Below are 13,043 nucleotides of genomic sequence, written 5' to 3' on the forward strand. Positions count from 1 at the left end.
ACTAGCAGAACTTTCTCAGCGTGAGGTGCAGCTGTGACTTCGGTAGAGTTTTCTATGTGCATGGGCATGCGTGGGGGCAAAATGTGAACGTATGTGAAGTGTTTTGGATGCCAAGGGAGAATGACAACAGCAATAACACAGTTCCAAGGTTTACAGTGGGAACCCAGAGAGGCTAATCCTAGAAGGGTGTCTGTCTGGAAGGGAGAACACAGCACGTACGCAGCACGGATTTGCACACGTGCCATTAGGGGCGAGAAGAGGACTCCTCCAAATTTGGGAGATGAGATTTGTTTTGACTGTCTCACTCTTAAACACCACACCTGGCCCAGGGTGAGGGCTCTGTCCTGCTGGCTGAAGGAGTGGGGTGGGGTCAGGTTTCCTGGGATGGCACCCACGAAGTGTCTCACATGAGCTATGCTCATGGCCAGAGCCCCAGGGACTTACCTTGGGAAAAGCACATTTCTCTCTCTCGCTTGTGTTTTGCATACTGATAAAGTGAGACCTGTCCCAGCCGCCCTGCCCACCTCAGCAGACTGTACTGAGGGCTAACTCGGAACTGAGGAAGGGCCTTTAAACGCATGGCACCCGGAAGTAAGATGTCATTGCTGCCTGGAACGAGTCCACGTCGAGAACGTGGCTCTCTTGCCTAATTATTAACAAATCTGGCGGCTTCTGACTCCACTCCTGCATCAAAGCCTTTGCAACATATCCCAGCTTTCAATTCCAGGTGAGGACTGCGAAGCCTTCCCAAGTTTATGGGTGAATTTCGAGGCGCTTAAGTGCAATGTGTTATTAGCTTCAATGGCTTAATGCTCTCAATTCCATGTTTAATGGATACGTGTTTCCATGTCACAAAACCACATAGCAATGGACTGTGGCGGCTGAGAGGCTGGAGCCACACAAGTCAGGGACACTGGGACAAGGGTCCACAGAGTTCACAGGACATGAAAAGTGGGCCGCCAGCTCACCCACTGCCCCTGACAGGCATGGGAAGAGGGGACAGAGGGAAATGGCTGAGTCCTGAAAGGCAATCCTTTTAAGAATAAGGACAAGACTGGCTGGGCGTGGTGGCTCATGCCTGTAATCCTAGCACTTTGGGAGGCCGAGGTGGGTGGATCACCTGAGGTCAGGAGTTTGAGACCAGCCTGGCCAACACGGCGAAACCCCATCTCTACTAAAAATACAAAAATTATCCAGGCATGGTGGTGGGTGCCTGTAATCTCAGCTACTTGGGAGGCTGAGGCAGGAGAATTGCTTGAACCTGGTAGGTGGAGGTTGCAGTGAGCCAAGATTGCACCACTCCACTTCAGCCTGGGTGACAAGAGCAAAACTCTTTCTCTAATAATAATAATAATAATAATAACAACAACAAGACTGCAGGAGCCACGCAGAGCCCTGGGGCTCCCTGAATCCCATTGCAGAAAGGACGCAGGCCTCTGGAGTAGAGATAAGCATGTTTCCCACAAGGCCCATCTTTTGCATGAGCATATGAGTTATGAGTTATGATCTTATATTTCACAGAGAAAATTCAGCTGTTACTTTAGGCAGCTCACTCTGAAGTATCAGTCAGGTATTGACTGAATAGACATGACCAGGATTCAAAAGAAGGTGCAGCCCCTGCCCTTAGGACGGAGATGTTTCAGCTAAGAGTCTAGGAATAATTCAGGGTGTGCCACTGATGATGGGCGGAATAGGAGTTATTAGTGCTTTAAACCTGTATGGGGTAAAGTGAAAAATAAGCAAACATATGCCGGGGAGAATGACACCAGCTGGACCTTCCGAGATGACAAAGCTTCAGACAGGAAGAGGGGAGCATTCCCAACCGGAAGCCCGAGGAAGGTCTGCAGTGGACAGAAGGGACGGGGCTGGGTGTGCCGCAGTCCAGGGCCAAGCTCTCGGGGCAGCATCGGGCGGGGAGGGCAGAGGAAGAAAGGGCCGGAGAGGAGCCCACACAGGAGGAGAGCCGGACCTCAGGAGGAAGTCGCCAGTACCAGTGAGAAGAGATGAGGTCTCTGACAAGACACTGGCCCTCCGCAGCCACGGCCTCCTCAGCAAAAGCGAGGGAACCTCCTGGGCGTTACCTTTGGCTGTAAGTTCCATGGGGCAAACTGTGGCCCTGGGCTTTAAGGAGGCAGATGGAGCCATTTTTCAAAGCCCTCGGTCCGGCAGAGCCACTGACCATCCACTCAGGAATTTCTGCGATGACCATGGAAATAAAGAATAAAAATAAAGACACTGCATGGAAAATGTCTGTGTGCTCTGAGGTTTCCATCTGAAGACCCATGATTTTCAAGTGCTTTTGATCACTAGGAGTCACTGGACTGACAAAAGTCATCAGGATTGAAATTAAAATACTAATAAATATAGAAGAATCAGAAAACTCTTAATAGAATAACCTGGCCAGCTCACCATCCCAAATCGTCCCACCCTCAACTCCGGTGGCTTCACTCCCTCTCCTGCACCCACCCCCAGCCCAGTCGTCCGGAGCGTGGCAGTTCTGCTCTTCTCAGTTCTTTGAGATCCATATTCTGACTCTTTTAAACTATGTCCTTTTTGGCATGGGGCTGATTGCCATAGCCCAAAAATGCTGAGACTCTGCCAGCACCCAGCCTTGAAACTTCCTTGAATTACTGCCTTGAAAGTTGTCCTATCTTCCCTTCAGGAACAGAAGTAGTCCTCCCTGCCTATCATGAGTTTCCACCACAGCTGCTGTCGGGTCTCTCCTCCAGCACTTGCCCCTGTCAGGCAAAGTGTCTATTCCATGAGACCCAGAGACTCACCACCTCCACCCTTGAAGCAAAACCCTAAGGGCCTCCAGAGAAAGGAACTTGTGCAACTCTTCCTTGACAAGGCCCATCAACCAATGAACAGGGCAACTGTTCCTTGACAAAGCCAATCAATCAATGAACAGGGAAACTCTTCCTTGACAAGGTCAATCAACCAATGAACAGGGCAACTCTTCCTTGACAAGGCCAATCAACCAATGAACAGGGCAACTCTTCCTTGACAAAGCCAATCAACCAATGAACAGGGCAACTCTTCCTTGACAAAGCCAGTCAACCAATGAACAGGGCAACTGTTCCTTGACAAGGCCAATCAACCAATGAACAGGGCAACTCTTCCTTGACAGGGACCAATCAAACAATGAACAGAGCAACTCTTCCTTGACAAGGCCAATCAACCAATGAACAGGGCAACTCTTCCTTGACAAGGCCAATCAACCAATGAACAGGGCAACTCTTCCTTGACAGGGGCCAATCAAACAATGAACAGGGCAACTCTTCCTTGACAAAGTCAATCAACCAATGAACAGGGCAACTGTTCCTTGACAAGGCCAATCAACCAATGAACAGGGCAACTCTTCCTTGACAAAGCCAGTCAACCAATGAACAGGGCAACTCTTCCTTGACAGGGGCCAATCAACCAAAGAACAGGTGTCAATGGGCAGCATCTTAGGTACATGAGACATGTTTCTGAGTGCCTATCATATGGTGACAGAATAAGGCAACTTCAAATCACCATGCACAGGGATGCCACTGGAATCCAGAGGGAGAGGAGGAAACATTTCAGAATGATGATTGCACAAAAAGGCATTTGAGCTGAAGCTTCAAGAAGGGAATAGGTTCCGAAGAGGTGGAAAGGATGAGGAGTTAGCCCATCTGAAGCCATGGAGTCAGGAGGACACAGGATGAATTCAGAGACCCCCAGATGTTCTCCCAACACACTTGTGGCAGGCATGAGTCCAGGCACCGGGATCCATCAGTGGACAAAACAAATAACCCACCCTCGCATGGGCTACATTCTAGTGGCCACATGTCAGGAGTAGGAGTCCCTGTGGGAGAAGCGGAACCGAGATTAGAGTGGGCTATGGACAGCTGCAGCACCGCCTGACAAAGCCTCGCCGCCCTGTTCTGCCCCTGGAGAGCCCTGGAGTTATGGCCAGAAACCGGCAGCACCTGGTCCTGCCTGCCACCCACTGCCACAAACCCTGACCGTGGGCGTTTAACCCTTCAGCACCTCAGTTTCCTCATCTTTAAAATGAGGGGGTGGAGCCAGGTCTAGCTCAAGAATTCTGGGATGCCGGTTATATCTTGGTTTTCAAATCATAAAATGTGTGGGATTAGCAGGGGAAAATCTAGGTAGCTGTTCGTTTTTATTTCTTTTGCAAGTTGCAGTTGTGTTTATTTTTCTTATTTCGTGATTAAAGCTCTCCAAGTGTGTGTTCCTCAGCCCCCATTTCTACTGAGTTCTGGATGCCCACCTTACATAGGCAGAATAGGTAGCCAGCTGTGCGTCTATTGTTTGAAAAGAACTAAAAGTCACCAAAATTATTTTCTGCTCTGAAGTCCCTGTGAAAATGAGACCTGGGTGGATAAAGGGACACCCTCTGGAAATGCACCCACTACTTTGGAAGCATTCACATTACAAAAGGGTCTGTCACTACTGGCAAGTCACACTGATTTGTTTATCTGACAACTGGAGGTTGGTCAGGAAAAGAAAATGAGGAGTTGAAGGGAAAAGGCACATGTGTTTTGAACGATCAGGGAGCTAAGTTTCCTCCTTTGGTGAATTAATGGACAGAAAAGCCCGGAATCCCAGGACAGACACAGGATGACCCCATTTTCTCAGCCCCATCTCCTTTTGCTCAGTCCTGGGCTTCAGTCTTAAACCAAAAGAGCCCTCCAAGGTCACAGAAGTGCATGAGGACTGCCAATAAGTGTCTCCAACCCACGCGGGGTCCGAGGTGTCCGTCTCGGGGTGCTGAGGCAGGTGAGGATTTGAGCAGCAGAGGCAGGCTCAGTCCAGGCAGGTGGTGGTTGGGTTCATGGGGCCCTCTGAGGTCCCGGGGCGCAGTCAGTTATAAAGAGAGAACGCAGGCACCGAAGCATTGAAGTTCAAAGCCAGTGACACAGAGAGAAAACCGAGATACTGAGTTCAAAGTCAGCCAGCAGCAAGAGCAAATTAACGCTGCGTCCATGAGCTGCTAATTTGGGTTCCTTAGAAAGCTCCGCCTGCATCTCTATCTGGGTGCAGCTCGGCTGTGGGTGGAGTTCCAGCTTTGAAGTTCATGGAGATGCCTGTGAGGGAGCCCGGATCAGGGTGCAGGTGGAGCCCACAGAAGGGAGAGGGCATCAAAGACACACTTCACTGGCTGCACCATTTGCTCAGGGTTGGGCCCAGCTCCGGTTACAGCTCCATAATCCATTGTGTTCACCACTGTTTGCTTAGGTTTAACTTGGAGTTAGAATTCTGGTTTTGTTTCTCACTTAGGAAAAAAAAAATAGCTTTGTAAAGGGAGGTTCTAAATAAAACTTTGAGAACTCTATTCACCCACATAGGACGACTTTTGGCTTGCAATTCGATCCCTGGCAGGTTACTGTTCGTGTATAGAATTTCCAGGAGACTGGAAGGCGTTTGAAAGGAATTCTTACCGAACATTAACCTGCCTTGGTAACCACAGAAGGCATTTCTACCTGCCACGCTCAGGCTGGGAGTTTTGGTGCAGTCTGACCTCGGCAGCATTCTCTTACTCTTTCAGGAAGCAGGTGTGAGCGCCTGCTATGGACTAAGCAGAAAGTCAGATGCCCAGGGACGTGCTCGGGTATACAAAACACAGGCTCTGCCTGCAAGGAACTCATAGTGTAACAAAACTCCATGAAGAAATCTGCTCATCAATTTAAAGGGAAAAGACTTCTAGCTGATTAAACGGCATCAGATCAAATAGGAAAGGCAAAAGCCCTGAGCTAGGTCTTTGAGAATAAAAACAATGGAAAGGGGTAAGACACCAGCTACCACGATGGGACCCACCACACGGTTAGGGTGCCCTGAGAGCATCTCCCGACAGACAGATGATCAGATGCTGCAGATGGAGCCACGCAAGACAGGGATACTACAACAAGGGGCCACAGAGTTCACAGGACACAAAAAGTGGGCTGCCAGCTCACCCACTGCCCCTGACAGGCACGGGAAGAGACGGTCAGATGCGGCAGTGTAGGGTGCGCGAGGGGAGTGTTAAACATGTTTGGCATCATCTCGAACCCAGAGGACTCACAACACATGTGCACATGTGCAAGGCCCCAGTGAGACCTGGTTTTGTGTGCACGTTACTTAATTTAGATGAATTTCAGCATCCAGGGTGATTTACCGATGAACTCCATCCGAGCACCCCATGCTTACTCCTGGGGGAGGGCAGGCTTGAAGGCCAAGGTGGTGTTGATGGAACTCACGAAGGCGAATGCAAGGTGCTGTTGGGGGGTGAACGGCCAAGATGCCTTGGGGCTGTCCTCGTGGGTTCCACAAGAGAAAAACCCTGCACAGGAGGCTGGCATACCGGGAGTGTGCCAGGACGGCCTGCAGAATCTCAGCCTGCGGGGAGGAGGAGAGCAGAGCTGCAGTTTCAGGGAGGCCTCCACCGACCCCACAACCGTCGGCATTCTCCCTCGCGGGGCGAGAGACCAGGCCTTTGCACACCTGCTTCTCTCCGTCACTGAATGTGGGTTTCTCTGAGGAGACGTGCACTTTGGCAGGTCTGTCCACTCACCTGAAGCGGTTCCCAGGGAATGCCCACGGTGAGTGCTGTCTGCTGGCAACATTCCCGGAAGCTGGAGGAATTCATCCTTTTTCCTGAAGGGAGATCCGGGTGCTGCACTGCAGTGGCCTTGTGTGGCCTGAGATGGAGACGCACACCCGGTGCCGTGTTGAGAGGTGCTGCTCCCTGCCCTTCTACTACGCGGTCTCCCCCAAACATCTGGAGCACGCGCCGGGCTTCTGAGACACAGCTCCCCAGTGCTTGGGCCAACCAAAGACACACATTCCTCCAACACACCAACGTCCCATGTTCCCAAACATTTGATCCTGGTGAAAATTCAAGAGTAGGACGGGGCCAGTTCTGCTGCCTTCCAAAGTGCACAGACCCGTCCTAGCTCTAGTTCATGGCCAGATCTCCATGTGAGCACAGGGCCAGGTTAACGCCTCCCGCAAGGAGCTCTCTGTTTTCACATCCAGACACTGTACCGACATCAGACTGAACTATTGGCAGAAAGATGACCACAGTCACCAAAAACGATGGGCCATCTTTCGGGGTAATCTTGCTTCTGTTATTTTTACCATGTAATGCCCTACAAGAAGCCATCAATTCATGTGGAAGAAACCGTGAGACACCCTCATATACAAGGTGTATAAAGGGTAGGCTCTGTCTCTCCTTCAGCAATACTGGTGGAGCCTGTTCTGATCTGCCCACCACGGGGCCAGAAAACCAGCAGGAGACCAAATGGATCACAGACATGACGTCTATCCTCAGAAGCTCCGCCTGGCAGAGTGGAAGAGCAAGACCTTCCCACAAAACAACATGATTAACATGATCAGATGGCTTGAAACAAAAAAGCTTTGAGATTTCAGAGAAGTGGGAAAGAATCCAGGCTGTGATGATGAGAAAGGATCTTACAGAGGGGGCAGGTCTTGGAGTGCCCTGGAAACCTGGGAAGAACCTCAGTGGTGGCAGGAGCAGGGGGAAGAGGTGGGAAGAATCGGTGATCATGACATCATCTCATGCAGGGAGACAGCAGAAGTGAGGCCCAGAAAGGAGACACTGGGGGGACGCATGGGGGACTGGGGACTTCTCCAGCTCCAGGGAGAGCTCCAGCCAGGAAATCACATGGGTAGGTGCCGCGTGTGGCCTGCACCATGTTCTTCTCGTTCTCACATGGCTGACACCCGGAGAGCGATCGGACCATAAACACAGGCCTGACGGGAAGACATGAACATTCGTCAGGTTTGCATAAGACTTTCCATAATTAAGAATCGGTGGCTCCTGGCTTCAGCTTGGGATTTGAAATGGAAATCACTGCAATCTGAGAAGAAAAGGTTTCTGTGAGACCTACAAGAGGAAGACCTTGGCCCTCAGGATTCAGGTGTCACCTGGGGGAAGAGGGGAGATTGGGGGAAAGGAGGGAGGCTCAAAGGACAGAGGAAAGACCGAGAGGTGCAGAGGACAGAGGAGGACAAGACGACAAATGCCACAGCCCTTCCAAGGAGGAGCCTTTTCTAACGCTGCTGCTGAGTGGCTGTTCTCACCTTCCCTTGCTGCATCCCATCACATGCTTTCTGTGTGTCATCCTGTTAGCTGGGTCAGGATGTGACCAGAGATACACAGGTCACAGCAGACCCCTTTCCTCGTCTTGTAGCCAGATGAAGGCAGTTCACAGTAGACTGCATTTGTATGTGCAGTGGAAACTTCCTTCGGAGCCCAGTCTCACCTGTCCACCTGCCACTCAGCCCCAACCCATCCCCGCCACATCCACAGCCAAAGAGCATCTCAGACGTAACACATCCACCTCAAGCCCTCTGGTGCTCCTGTCCCCAGCTGCTCTTTCCACATCCCTCACAGCAGAGGAAATACCTTCCTGTCTGTTGTTCAGGCCAAAAACACTGGGCCCCTCCCAGGTGTTTCCCTTTCTCTCAACCCAACGTTTAACCAAGCAGCAATGCCTGTGCCCCACCTCCCACCATCCCAGGACACCACCGCCACTCAGCATCTCTGCTCCCACCTGGACGGCTCCTCCTGCTCTAGCCCTTGGCCCTACAATCTTGTCCCAAAGAGAAGCCAGTTTATAAAAACACACACACACACACAAAACAAACAAACAACAACAACAAAAAAAAAACATAGAAAATAAGCATCGGTGAGGATGTGGAGATACCCAACCCCTTATGCACAGCTGGCAGGAATATAAAACAGTGCAACACTGTGGAAAAGGGTGTGACAATCCTTCAAAATGTCACACGGAGTCACCACAGGACCCAGCATTTCCACTTCTGGGTGTGCATCCAAGGAAGGGAAAGCCGGGACTCAAACAGGTCTGTGGCAACGTTATTGTCAACAGACGAAAGGCAGATGCCATTTAAGTGTCCATCAACAGATGAAGGGACAAACCAGATGTGGTCCATCTAGACAGGGGAATATTCTTCAGCCTTAGAAAGGAAGGAAATCCTGGCGCACACCACAGTGGGTATGAACCCTGAAGACACGATGCTCAGTGAAGGAAGTCAGTCACCAAATGACACACACTGTCTGATCCACTCGTATGTGGTCCCCTGAGTCATCAAATTCACAGACACAGAAAGTGGAACGGTGGGTGCCAGGGGCTGGCAGGAGGATTGGGAGTGAATAATTTGATGGGGACAGAGTTTCAGTTTGGGAAGATGAGAAAGTTCTAGAGACAATGGGGTGATGGTTGCACAACAGTATGAATGTACTTGATGCTGCTGCACAATTACAATGGTAAATTTTACATAGTGCATATTTTACAACAATAAAAAAAGAGAGAGAGAAGCCAGAGCATGATTTTCAAGCTCAGATCAGTCCCGTCTCTGCTGGGCACGACCCTCAGGGCTCCTTCTCACCACGGTTCTGTGCTCACGACACTGCCCATTGGCCTGGGCCAAGGGCACATTCTGCTCCCTCTGTCCCCGCCACGTGGGCCTCTCCCCACAGCACCTGCAGCCGCCCGGCAGGCACATCTCCCCAGAGCCGGGGGATGCCCACGCTCCTGCAGCCTCTGCCCAGCGAGGCCCAGGCCACCCTCGGCCCCCACCCCGGCCCCCACCCCACCCAGCATGCCCTGCCTCGGTCTCTCTCCACAGCACTCATGGCTGGCTGACTTAATGGACATGGAACTTACTCACTTATTTACTATCTGTCTCCTCAAATGAGAATGTGATTTCTATTAAAGCTCAGATTTGATCTCTGTATGTTTAACATTTCCCAAACACCAAACAGTGCCTGGCACACAGCAGGTGCTCTGTGTCCAGCTCTTGTACCTGCTGAGTGAGTGAGTGAGTGAATGAGGCCTACATCCAGCTTGATTATGAAAGGACAGGAATCTTTTCTCTGAAATATTAGGTTTTTCTAAAACTCAAAATCTGTGTATGCAGATTGTTTCCCTTTATGTCCAGGTAATGTTGTTAAAAAAAAAAAATCCATATGATGTGTGTATCAAGCAGAGGAAAACATAATTAGCTAAGCATAAAGTGGCTTTTATAAATGGCACCTATTTACCCTGTTTGTGATAAATTACAAGGTCACGATTTCTAGATTACAAGCACATTAGTGAATACATATGTGTGTATATGTGTGTGTACTAAAGAGTCTTTAACAAATTTAACATTAAATCATAGTTGTAAAAGTTAGTGGGAAAAACGCCTTCACTCTACATTTTACTTGCAGGTTATTTTTGTAATAAAATGTCCAACTGTGGTTGCTACACTGGATTTCCCAAGGCTTCAAAAAGCTGAACTGAAGGACTACATATTTGAAGCTCTGCACATGTTTGAAAACCCCTCTTGAAAATGCCGATAATATTCAAACAAATAGTTGGATGTTTGGGAAGAGAATGGCATTCTTTACTCCCAGCATTTTCTCCTAAACCTCAGCTGTCAACACCGGCTAAGACCCCACCTATCAGATACCGCGGCTGTACCTGACTTCCCCTCACCCACCAGCCACTTAAAATACTTTGCTTCCTTTTAATCAGAATAAGCTCCGCTGATCTCCCTTCAAACCGAGATTGTTGTTTTTACAGCGTTAACAGTCTGAACCGGAGCATAACGATCGGCTGTCTCAGGCGTTTCACGGCCCGGGACAGGCGGCTCTCTTCTTACAGATTACAGGGGAACTCACACAATTAAACAGCATAAACATAGAGGGGGCTATCCCATCAACAACAGGGGACATACCTACAGCTTCAGGGAGCACAGTGTGCTGCAAAAAATGACAGAGGAGCGGGGCCTTTTTGCTCAGAAGTGAATTGTTTCTGGATGTGAATCAGAGAAGTGGGCAGGTGCGGAAAAGCCAGTATTTTGTTTTCTCATGCATTGTTCTAAATTGATGAAAAATACAGTATCAGTTCACTAGCTCTGAGGAGCAGAGGTAGATATCTGAGTAACCAAAATAAATCTGAAAACAGAGAAAATGAGGACGGTTACCCTGATGTGATGGTTCGCGATCGATCGGGGTTCATTAAGCTGCAAATGGTTTCTGTGCAGTAAACTAGAAAGAAGCGTTTGTTCCAATCCTCTCCTAAAAACATTCCCCTCAAATTATTTCTAAAAGGATCAGAGCTCCTATTACCTGCATGATCTGATTATGTAATAACATAAGGACAGTCCCTCTCAGTGACACCGTGGCCGAGAGAGCTGAAGGAGAAGAGGGAAGAGCATCCGTTCCTCCTGCAGTGACCCCGGGACTAACGGGTCAGTCACCGTTCACTGTCCAGCTGCCACCCACGACTTGGTGGATGGAGCTTCCACATCACTTCCTGGGAGGAGACTTTCTCTTTGTTTTAAGGGAGTGGTTCCCTCATTTTCAGTCCACCTGAAATGTTTTTCTTGACGGGAGATGTGGGGCCTAGAATACTATTTAAGAATACTGGAATTTCAGGAATAAATGGTCATTTGCTCTTTGTGCCACCCTCCAACCTTTGGGGACTCTGCTAGGTCCCCCAGCTTTGCCTAGTCCCCTCGGCCTGGCCCACACCTCCGCGCCTACCCTTTCTCCATCAGGTCCCCTGTACTATGGGAGTGGTGAGAACAAGACTTAGCATGAAATGAAATCTTTTGTTCCTTCTCTAGCACAATCATATCTATACTGATTCAGTACAAAACTAGAAAAAGAAAGTTCTAACTTAATTAGGAAAACCATTAGCCATGTACTACATTGCCCTGATGAGGTTCTAGGCAGAAAGACAGAGATTCGCAGCGTTCATGCTTCTCCTGCTTCATATTGGTGCAGCCAACCTCCACAGGCACAGCATCTTGTGCTCCAAGCTGCGTCCTGGCAGCTGACTTGTTAGTACAAGGCTTTGACTGTCGTTTCCCATTGAAATGAGAGGTTTTCAAGATTTCTGTCACATCATTAATAACTTCATTCAAAGATCACACATCTTTACTTCAAATAAAGCATTCAACCACGTCGTCAACATGTTGTTGACCCCACTTACAAACAGCCTGGGACAGTTCGGCAGAAGTATGAGTGATTGCTTGTCACGTCTCTACTTTCAAAATACTTTCTCTATGTTGCTAATTATCTTCCCACAGCTGCACAAAGAAGGCGTAGAAAAAAGATGCATCCATGTCTTGGAAATAATTTCATAAAATACATGGATATAAGTATATGCCCAAGAGACACATACTTTTTGCATATTAAATTCTAAAACAAAATGATTAGCTCTAACCTTGCATACAATAGTCCTTAAATGAGAGATTCTATACTATTATCCCAAGGCAATTATTTCATATCTAAAGGTTAAATTATTTGGTTTTCTTATTTAAATTTATAAAAAACTGAACATTGATCTGATTGGTTCTGTCAAGTGGTTCAAACTGAAGTTCCAGCACCCTCTCCACCTTCAGAGAGCAGGATGCAGCTTATGGTACTGGGAAAGTTTCCGTTCTTTGTATAGTCTTTAGCTATGTTAAACTATCACTAAAAATTTACTGAGCGGGCCACGCGTGGTGGCTCACGCCTGTAATCCCAGCACTTTGGGAGGCCAAGGCAAGTGGATCACCTGAGATCAGGAGCTCGAAACCACCCTGGCCAATATGGTGAAACTCCGTCTCCACTAAAAATACAAAAATTACCCGGGAATGGTGGCATACACCTGTAATTCCAACTACTCCAGAAGCTGAGGCAGGAGAATTTCTTGAACCTGGGAGGCGGAGGTTGCAGTGAGCCGGGATCGTGCCACTGCACTCCAGCCTGGGCAACAAGAGCAAAACTCCATCTCAAAAAAAAAAAAAAAAAATTTTACTAAGCAGCTCTTACGGACCTAGCATTTGACCCAGCCATCCTATTATTAAACTCAGAAAAGTCCTTTACAGCACACTGTTAATGACAGACTGTGAATCACCCACGGTATTTGTTCCGTCCTATCAATTGACTTGTAAGCATCATTTTAAAAATGATAAAAATCTTGAACCAACGGACAGGGTTTAGCAGAGCTGGTAAGAACAATAGTGGCCCCACCAACATGTGGGGCGAAGAGCAG

Source organism: Macaca mulatta, chromosome 3 (genome assembly GCF_049350105.2).
Source record: "Macaca mulatta isolate MMU2019108-1 chromosome 3, T2T-MMU8v2.0, whole genome shotgun sequence".
Taxonomy (NCBI): domain Eukaryota; kingdom Metazoa; phylum Chordata; class Mammalia; order Primates; family Cercopithecidae; genus Macaca; species Macaca mulatta.